Raw genomic sequence first — 11011 nt, forward strand, 5'->3', positions numbered from 1 at the left:
GCAATCTCCACAACTCAATTGGAGGCTCCCAACGACACCACAAAGCTTCACCACAATGGACTATGGCTTCGCGGTGACCTCAACCGTCTAGGATGCTCAAACACCCAAGAGTAACAAGATCCGCAAGGGATTAGTAGGGGGAATCAAATATCTCTTGGTGGAAGTGTAGATCGGGGCCTTCTCAACCACTCCCGAGCAAATCAACGAGTTTGGTTGGCTAGGGAGTGAGATCGGGCGAAAATGGAGTTTGGAGCAATAATGGAGCTTTAATGATGGAAGAGGTGAGTCAACGGGGAAGAAGGAGACCCTTTATATAGTGTGTGGAAAAGATTCAACAGTTACCCACCAACCAGCCCGCGGCCAGCGGTACTACCGCAAGGCCGCGCGGTACTACTGCTTGCAACCAAGCGGTACTACCGCACGGCAGTGCGGTACTACCATACCATCCCATGGTACTGCCGCGACCCCAGTCAGGGAAACAGACGCAAGCTGGGGGCGGTACTTCCGCACGCACGGTACTACCGCGCCCCCAATGCGGTACTACCATAAGGCAAAAGTCCCGTCCAGGGGGAAGGGAAACTTCCGTGACTACTTCCGCAAAAAAAACGGAAGTAGCAAAAACTCGACACAGTAGTACTGCCGAGGGACGGTACTACTGCCTGACCGCATAGCGCGGTACTACCGCACGGCGAAAGCGGTACTACCGCGACAGGTGCGGATGTAAAAAATTACATCCGCTCCTACTAGCGCAAAGGGGCGGCACTAGCCTGGTGGGCAGCGGTAGTGCGGCTCCAGGGGAGCGGTACTACCGTGAGCACCAGTGGTACTACCGCGCCACCGCGCGGTACTACCGTGGATGCCCACGGTACTACCGTTGATCCAGGAGCAGTACTACCGCAACCACAACAGCAGCCAGTCAAAGGAGGTAGGAAAAACGGAGGAAGCTCCACGGAAGAAGGAGGGGATAAAAGGAGACGTGTACGTGATGATTCCACCCAAACCTTTCCAACGCGGACCCCTTCTTAATAGTACAGCTTTCCTACGACTCAAATCCATCAAAAAGAAATGTAGAAAAGACGCCGTCTTCGTCAGTCTTCGAGGGGCACCCAATCGTCTTGTGCCTAGCAGAGAAGAGTCTGAAAAACTCATGGCACACGATTAGTCCGCAAATGCGTTGTCATCAATCACCAAAACACTTAGGGATAAATATGTCCTTACACCGGGCCGCGCCATGGACTGGCCGGGCACCTCGCCAGAAGGCCCTGGCAGGGCCGCAAGTCCACATGCAGGCAGTGGCTCCTCCTCTAGCCGCTCGGATCTGCACCGTCGGTGGTCCGCCGGCAGATACACGAATGGCAGTCGGCCGGGCTCGGTGCTTGCCCAAAAGCTCGCCGGCGCACCGTTGCCACTCATTAAGTGCGACCACTGCCCAAGGATGGTCGTGCGCCGCGTGTCTACAACGCCGGAACATCCCGGATGGGTGTTCATCAAGTGCTTAAACGATGGGGTATGCGCTTCCTTTAGCTTCGGTTTGTGCTCTAGATTTAACTAGTTATGCTAACTTCAAATTTTGTTGTGTAGAATGGATGCAAGTTTTGGTATTGGGAAGAAGAGTACATCGATATATTGATAGAGCGAAATTTAGTACATGTTCGTGCACTTTTAGCTAGCATGGAGGCTGTAAATGAGACAAGTGCACTTGTTGCTAGATTAGAGGCTAGACACGAGACTAGGTGTGAGGAGGAAGCAACATCGACTTCTGGCTTGAAGAAGAAAGGAGGATGCCAGATCGAGCCTCCTCCTCCACAGATCAACAATGAGTGCATCGAGAAGGCCCTAACCCAACTCAAGGGAGCAGTTATGGAAGTTGGGTATCTTCTAAAATGTATTCTTGTGGTTCTTGTTTTCTTTGGTCTTACTTTACTAGTCAAAATGTGATGATGTATTTTTCATGTATCAAAAATGAATGATGAAATAAAGTTAAGGACTTGCAAAGAAATAATACGTGGACAGGATGCGGCCGGGTTACGTCCGCGCGCTGGGCGCACGGCCACCGCATCCCAGGACAGGCCCGGACATGATCCCAAATCCCTACTCAAAAAGACAAAAACTGAACAAAACGGACGTTCGTTTAGGGTCGCGCGATGGAGTTGGCGTGAGATCAGACGCTCATTTTCCTCGTCGATGGTGAGTCTAATCATGACGCCTGGCCTGGCAAAACCGCACCGTCACGCGCGTCATGCATACCACTGGGCAGGGCGCATGGAACTGGTCCAGGCCCGCGCGCACAGCCGGTTGACGCCCAAGGCCAGACGGCAACGCGTGACGGCTTGGACTCCTTCCGTGGACCGCATTCATTTTACTCGACGCTTGACCTCCACCGGCAGGTCCCAAAGCACAGCCTAGGATTTTTCCTATATACTTTTAAATACACATAATATACTGCAGAATTCATTTCTCAGGGAATGTACTGTAAAATCCCAACGGAGACAATAATAATCCTTTTCACTGAAAAAAGAGCCTTACGAAATACTCACTTCGTATCAAAATGTAATAGGTTTACTAATTTTGAAATATAATTCAAATAAACTATGTTTGACCAAGTTTAAGGAAAAAACATAGTTTCGGTTGAACTTGGTCAAACATAAAAAATGGATGGGTTTTGAAGGGACTATAGTGTAGCCTAGGTATTCTCTCGCCAATCACCGCTTCGATTTTTAAACTTGTAATGTTTGGTTTGGAGTGGGCAGAAGAAAAATAAAGACAAAGATGCATGGAAAGCTCAACGGAGTAGCAGCCGCACACGACACTTGAAGATACAGTGTATATACGACCCTTTATTCATGTTTGGAAAAGTAAACGCAAATGTAAATGTATGAATACAACAGTTTGGGTTACTTCAGTTTTCGCTGATTGGCTTGAACATAAACTGAGCAATTCCAATGCGAGCGAGGTAAAAAGATCATGGGTGAAGCTGTGGCATGTCCGGGTTCCGGCTATGGTGCACATGTTCATATGGAGGCTTGTGGAGATATCAATTCCTAAAGGAGAGGTTTTGGTACCCAGAAAAATGGCTGCTGATGATATTTGTCCAATTTGTAATGCGGCTTCAGATATGGCGGTGTGCGTTGCTTGACCGCAATATGTTGAGGGTAGTCTGGGACTTGGCTGTCGAGGAGATGGTCGAGCACTTGATCATGAATCGAATAAAAGTTGCACAACTTTGTTTTTTCTGTCTTTTTGATACGATGAAACAACTTGAATTAGCAGCGGTGCTAGTCACCTTGTGGGCAATATGGTGGGAAAGGAGATGGGCTATACATGATGGAGAGTTTCAGAACCCTATATCTACTTTTGCCTTCATCACAAGGTATCTAGAAGAGATTGAAGTGCCGACAAAGCTAAAGATAGAAGTGAAGTCTGGAGGAGGACCAACAGGACGCACTAGAAAGTGGACTCCATTGGAGCCAGGGTGGTGCAAAGTTAGTGTCGATGGAGGTCTCTCAAGGGATGGTCAAAGGGGGGCAGCTGCAGCAATCTGTCGCGATGAGTTTGGGCATTTTTGGGGAGCTTCGGTTGTTGTTGTTCTGGACGGACAGACAGATCCACCCCGCCTTGAAGCTATAGCATGCAATGAAGGTCTTGCACTTGCCCAAGATCTTTAATATTTTGGCAGTTAAGGTTGCTTCAGATTGCCTAGGAATGGTAACCAATCTTCAGAGGAAGGCGATTTTTCCCTATGCAATGATCTTGCAAGAAATGGGGGATAGAACTAAGCATTTTAATTAAGTGAACGTGGTGCATGAGAGAAGAGAGGCTGTAGGAGAAGCTCTTAGTTTAGCAAAGGCCACATCATCTTTGGAAGTAGGCCCTTATATTTGGTTGGGGTTCATTACTTGATATTTGTATTATATCTATGAATGTTTTGAATGAATAAAGAACCTTTGGCCACTAAAAAAATAGGTGGAACCCTTGCGCCACAAAGACCACCAACTCCTATTTGGCGCTTATGGTGCCATTTACATGCTAAACTGTATAACACGCTCCCGTGCCCCTGAACTAGCGACTTGAGCTGGGCCGGCCCATTAGCAACCAGAGCTTTTGGTTTTAGGAAGCTTCTGTAAACTTTTTTTGATGTTTTTTTTTCTGTTTTCTTTCTCTTTTACCCTTTTTCCTTTTTTTCAAATTCGTGAACATTTTTAAACTCATAAACTTTAATGAATTCATGTATTGTTTCCAAATTCACGAAAGTTTTTCTTAAAACTCATTACATTTTAAAAAATCATGAACACATTTTAATTTTTTAATTTTTTAAATTCGAGCATATTTTACAAATTCGTGATTTTTTAAATTCACGATCATTTTTCAAATTGAAAAACTGTTTTTAAAATATGTGAACTCTTTTTAAATCCACGAACTTTTTTCAATTGCGTGAACTTTTTTAGAAAAGTAAACAGGTAAAGGGCCAATGTAAAACGGTGGACGGGCAGCCATTAATGGTCAACGACCGGTGAGCCAGGCAAGCGTGTGGGAACGAAGCCGACCGTTATGGGTTGGTGGCCCACCAAGATAGCACACGAAGGCGAGAATTAGGACCGCTCTAGTGGACGCTCGTTGGCGTCGATATGGACCGTTACGCCTGAACGAGTTCAAATGGATTGGCCCACTTTCACACTTCTAAGTTGCGTGGGCTTTGTTTTACTATTTGTTTTCTCTTTCTGGGTTTATAGTAGTTTTTCCACACAAAAGACTCGACCATTGAACTTTTTAAAAGGGATCTAAATAAGAAAACCCATTTTAAGAGAAATAAATAAAAATATATTCAATGTGTATTTCTAAAAAGTTCAACATATATTGAAAATAAGTTAATTGTATACTAAAAAAATTCATTGTGTATTTGAATAGAAATGTTCCTTATATAGAAAAAGTATTTAGTGTGCAATAAAAAAATGTTCATCATATATTTATGGATTGTTTACCATGAATTGTTCACCGTGAATTAGAAAATAACAAAAGAGAAAAATCGTGAATGAAATTGAAAGATGAAAGAGAAATATAAAGAAGATACTAAACAAAAAATAAACAACGGAAAAAACAAAGCCCACGAAACAACACAGGCAGGCTGCTGAACTGGGCCGACGCTCCGTGGGCGTTAAATAGGGTTTAGTGGATTCTCGTTGGAGTCTGATATGGAACTTCACGCCTGAACGAGTGCTAATGGGTCGCCCACTCTGGTGCTTCTATGTTACGTGTGTTTTGCTTTGCTTGTTTTCGCTCCGGTTTTTTAGTCTTAAAAAAACAAGTGTTGGACTTCCTTAAAGGTATCTAAATAAAAATCACGACGAACCTTCCCAAAACCGAGCAGAAGGTTCTGCAAACTGATCCTCGGAATTTTGGCCGTCAAGCTTCAACATTCCCCTCTAGGTAAGGCTACCCAATCCGTGGATTCCCAAAAAAATAAAGTAAAATAAAAAATCTATCTTAGTAAGCGACATATAACTTTTGCATCACTAAGCTTGTCTAAAATAATTAGAAATGCTGCCATGAAGCAGGGTTCCATCACATTTAGAGGGTTTAAGTTTGGTTCAATATCTCAGGGTTGATTCAGGAGGCTTGCTACACCTAATAGTATACATGATGAGAAGACAAGATTTGATTGGGAGGAAAAGGGGGATTATGTGTGTGTGTGTGTATGTGTGTGTGTGTGTGTTTGAGGGGGGGGGGGCTCATTGAACTTCAATTGGAGTTGCATCATTTGTAGGGTTTTTTTAGCCTCACTTACATAGATATAAATCAGAGACAAGTAGAAGCACACACCACAACACCCACCCACTATGCACCTACCAAGATCTATAACCTATACATGACATGTCTGGTGAAACTTTTAAAGTCATCTGACTCCGTAAACGCCTGAACGAGTGCTAATGGGTCGCCCACTCTGGCGCTTCTAGGTTATGTGGGTTTTACTTTGCTTTTCTTCGCTTCCGTTTTTTAGTCTTAGAAAAAGAGAGTGTTGTACTTCCTTAAAAGGATCTAAATAAAAATCATGGCGAACCTTCCTAAAACCTACAAAACGGGCACAAGGTTCTGTGAATTGATCATCAGAAGCTTGGGTCGGCACGCTTGAGCATTCCCCTCTAGGTAAGGCTTGGGTCGGCACGCTTGAGCATTCCCCTCTAGGTAAGGCTACTCAATCCGTGGATTCTCAAAAATAAAATAAAATAAAATAAAAATCTATCGTATAAGCACACATAACTTTTGGACCAATAAGCCCTTCTAAAATAATTAGAAATTCTATCGCGAAGCAGGGGTTGTTGGGGAATGTAGTAATTTCAAAAAAATTCCTACGCACACGCAAGATCATGATGATGCATAGCAACGAGAGAGGAGAGTATTGTCCATGTACCCTCGTTGACCGCAAGCGGAAGCGTTATGAGAACGCGGTTGATGTAATCGTGCGTCTTCACGATCCGACCGATCCAAGTACCGAACGTACGGCACCTTCGAGTTCAGCACACGTTCAGCTCGATGACGTCCCACGAACTCCGATCCAGCAGAAGTTCCGTCAACACGACGGCGTGATGACGGTGATGATGTTGCTACCGATGCAGGGCTTCGCCTAAGCACCGCTACGATATGATTGAGGTGGATTATGGTGAAGGGGGGCACCGCACACGGCTTGGAACAATCAACTTGTGTGCCCTAGGGTGCCCTCCTGCCCCCCTCCCCCCCGTATATAAAGGAGCAAGGGAGGAGGCCGGCCGACCCTTGCAGGGCGCGCCAGGAGGAGGAGTCCTCCTACTAGTAGGAGTAGGACTCCCCTTTCCTACTTCTACTAGGAGGGGAAAGGAAGGAGGAGAGGGAGAAGGAAAGGAGGGCGCCGCCCCCATTCCTTAGTCCAATTCAGACCAGAGGGGGAGGGGGTACGCGGCCTGCCCTGGCCGGCCCTCTCTCTCTCTCCACTAAGGCCCATGTGGCCCATTACTTCTCCGGGGGTGGGGGGGGGTGGGGGTTCCGGTAACCCTTCGGTACTCCGGTTTTCTCCGAAATCACCCGGAACACTTCCCGTATCCGAATATAGTCGTCCAATATATCAATCTTTATGTATCTACCATTTTGAGACTCCTCGTAATGTCCGTGATCACATCCGGGACTCCAAACCACCTTTGGTACATCAAATCACATAAGCTCATAATACAAATCGTCACAGAACGTTAAGCGTGCGGACCCTACGGGTTCAAGAACTATGTAGACATGACCGAGACACGTCTCCGGACAAGAACAAATAGCGGAACCTGGATGCTCATATTGGCTCCTACATATTCTACGAAGATCTTTATCGGTCAAACCGCATAACAACATACGTTGTTCCCTTTGTCATCGGTATGTTACGTGACCGAGATTCGATCGTCGGTATCCTCATACCTAGTTCAATCTCGTTACCGGAAAGTCTCTTTACTCGTTCCGTAATGCATCATCCCGCAACTAACTCATTAGTCACAATGCTTGCAAGGCTTATAGTGATGTGCATTACTTAGAGGGCCCAGAGATACCTCTTCGACAATCGGAGTAACAAATCCTAATCTCGATCTATGCCAACTCAACAAGCACCATCGGAGACACCTGTAGAGCACCTTTATAATCACCCAGTTACGTTGTGACATTTGGTAGCACACAAAGTGTTCCTCCGGTACTCGGGAGTTGCATAATCTCATAGTCATAGGAACATTTATAAGTCATGAAGAAAGCAGTAGCAACAAACTAAACGATCATCATGCTAAGCTAACGGAATGGGTCAAGTCAATCACATCATTCTCTAATGATGTGATCCCGTTAATCAAATGACAACTCATGTCTATGGCTAGGAAACTTAACCATCTTTGATTCAACGAGCTAGTCAAGTAGAGGCATACTAGTGACACTCTGTTTGTCTATGTATTCACACATGCACTAAGTTTCTGGTTAATACAATTCTAGCATGAATAATAAACATTTATCATGATATAAGAAAATAAATAATAACTTTATTATTGCCTCTAGGGCATATTTCCTTCAGTCTCCTACTTGCATTAGAGTCAATAATCTAGTTCACATCTTTATGTGATTAGTTCACATCTCCATGTGACTAATACCCAAAGGGTTTACTAGAGTCAATAATCTAGTTCACATCGCTATGTGATTAACACCCAAAGAGTGATCATGTTTTGCTTGTGAGAGAAGTTTAGTCTACGGGTCTGCAACATTCAGATCCGTATGTATTTCACAAATTTCTATGTCTACAATGCTCTGCACGGAGCTACTCTAGCTAATTGCTCCCACTTTCAATATGTATCCAGATTGAGACTTAGAGTCATCTAGATCGATGTAAAAGGCTTGCCTCAACGTAACTCTTTGGGACGAACTCTTTTATCACCTCCATAACCAAGAAATATTTCCTTCGTCCTCTAAGGATAATTTTGACCGCTGTCCAGTGATCTACTCCTAGATCACTATTGTACTCCCTTGCCAGAATCATGCTAATGTATACAATAGGACTGGTAAATAGCATAACATACTTTATAGAACCTATGACTAAGGCATAGGGAATGACTTTTCATTCTCTTTCTATTTTCTGCTGTGGTCGGGTTTTGAGTCTTTACTCAACTTCACACCTTGCAACACAGACAAGAACTCCTTCTTCGACTGTTCCATTTTGAACTACTTCAAAATCTTGTCAAGGTATGTACTCATTGAAAAAACTTATCACGCGTCTTGATCTATCTCTATAGATCTTGATGCTCAATGTGTAAGCAGCTTCATCGAGTTCTTTCTTTGAAAAGCTCCTTTCAAAAACTCCTTTATGCTTTCCAGAAAATTCTACATTCTTTCCGATCAACAATATGTCATTCACATATACTTATCAGACATGTTGTAGTGCTCCCACTCACTTTCTTGTAAATACAGGCTTCACCCAAGTCTGTATAAAACCATATGCTTTGATCACTTTATCAAAGCATATATTCCAACTCCGAGATGCTTGCACCAGTCCATAGATGGATTGCTGGAGCTTGCTCACTTTGTTAGCACCTTGACAAAACCTTCTGGTTGCATCATATACAACTTCTTCTTTAAGATTTCATAAAATGCGGCAATTGCTAACATGATCCGGACAGACTTTTAAGCATCGATACGAGTGAGAAAATCTCATCGTAGTCAACACCTTGAACTTGTCAAAAACATTTTGCGACAATTCGAGCTTTGTAGATAGTAGCACTACTATCAGTGTCTGACATGCCTCTGTCGTATCTACTTTTCCAAACACTTCTGCCCTTGTTTTGGAATCTAACATGCATGATTTGAATAGAGCTAACCCGGATTGACGCTGTTTTCAGCAGAATCGCCATGGTGTTATTTTTGTGCAGAAATAAAAGTTCTCGGAATGACCTGAAAATCAACAGAGATTATTTTTGGAATATATAAAAAATACTGGAACAAGAATCCACGTTAGGGGGCCCACACACTGTCCACAAGGGTGGGGGCGAGCCTACCCCCTAGGCATGCCCCTGCCTCGTGGGCGCCCTGGCGCTCCACCGACCTCAACTCCAACTCCATATATTCACTTTCGGGGAGAAAAAAAATAAGAGAGAAGGATTCATCATGTTTTACGATACGGAGCCGCCGCCAAGCCCTAAACTCTCTCGGGAGGGCTGATCTGGAGTCCGTTCAGGGCTCCGGAGAGGGGAATCCGTCGCCATCGTCATCATCAACCTTCCTCCATCACCAATTCCATGATGCTCACCACCGTGTGTGAGTAATTCCATTGTGGGCTTGCTGGACGGTGATGGGTTGGATGAGATTTATCATGCAATCGAGTTAGTTTTGTTAGGGTTTGATCCCTAGTATCTACTATGTTCTGAGATTGATGTTGCTATGACTTTGCTATGCTTAATGCTTGTCACTAGGGACCGAGTGCCATGATTACAGATCTGAACCTATTATGTTTTCATGAATATATGTGAGTTCGTGATCCTATCTTGCAAGTCTATAGTCACCTATTATGTGTTATGATCCGTTAACCCCAAAGTGACAATAATCGGGACCATCATCGGTGATGACCGTAGTTTGAGGAGTTCATGTATTCACTATGTGTTAATGCTTTGGTCCGGTACTCTATTAAAAGGAGGCCTTAATATTCCTTAGTTTCCAATAGGACCCCGCTGCCACGGTAGGGTAGGACAAAATATGTCATGCCAGTTCTTTTCCATAAGCACGTATGACTATATTTGGAATACATGCCTACATTATATTGATGAACTGGAGCTAGTTCTGTGTCACCCTATGTTATAACTGTTGCATGATCGATCGCATCCGACATAATTATCCATCACTGATCCATTGCCTACGAGCTTTGGATATATTGTTCTTCGCTTATTTACTTTTTCGTTGCTATTGTTACAATCACTACAAAACCCAAAAATATTACTTTTGCTACCGTTACCACTACTATCATATTACTTTGCTACTAAACACTTTGCTGCAGATATTAAGTTTCCAAGTGTGGTTGAATTGACAACTCAGCTGCTAATACTTGAGAATATTCTTTGGCTCCCCTTGTGTCAAGTCAATAATTTTGGGTTGAATACTCTATCCTCGAAAACTGTTGCGATCCCCTATACTTGTGGGTTATCAAGACTATTTTCTGGCGCCGTTGCCGTGGAGCATAGCTCTATTCTTTGAGTCACTTGGGATTTATATCTGCTTATCACTATGAAGAACTTGAAAGATCAAAGAACCAAGATTTTTCCCTCAACTACGAGGGGAGGTAAGGAACTGCCATCTAGCTCTGCACTTGATTCACCTTCTGTTTTGAGTAAACTTGCGACACCTGCACATGCTATTGATTCTGGTAGGTCACATGTTATTGATGATGCCACTTCTGCTTTGCATGATGCTTGTGATGAAACTACTTCTATGCTTGATACTACTATGCCACTAGGTGAATTTCTTGATGAACAACTTGCTAGGGCTAGAG

This window comes from Triticum urartu, chromosome 5A, assembly GCF_056163025.1.
Source record: "Triticum urartu cultivar PI428250 chromosome 5A, HENAU_Tu73, whole genome shotgun sequence".
Taxonomy (NCBI): domain Eukaryota; kingdom Viridiplantae; phylum Streptophyta; class Magnoliopsida; order Poales; family Poaceae; genus Triticum; species Triticum urartu.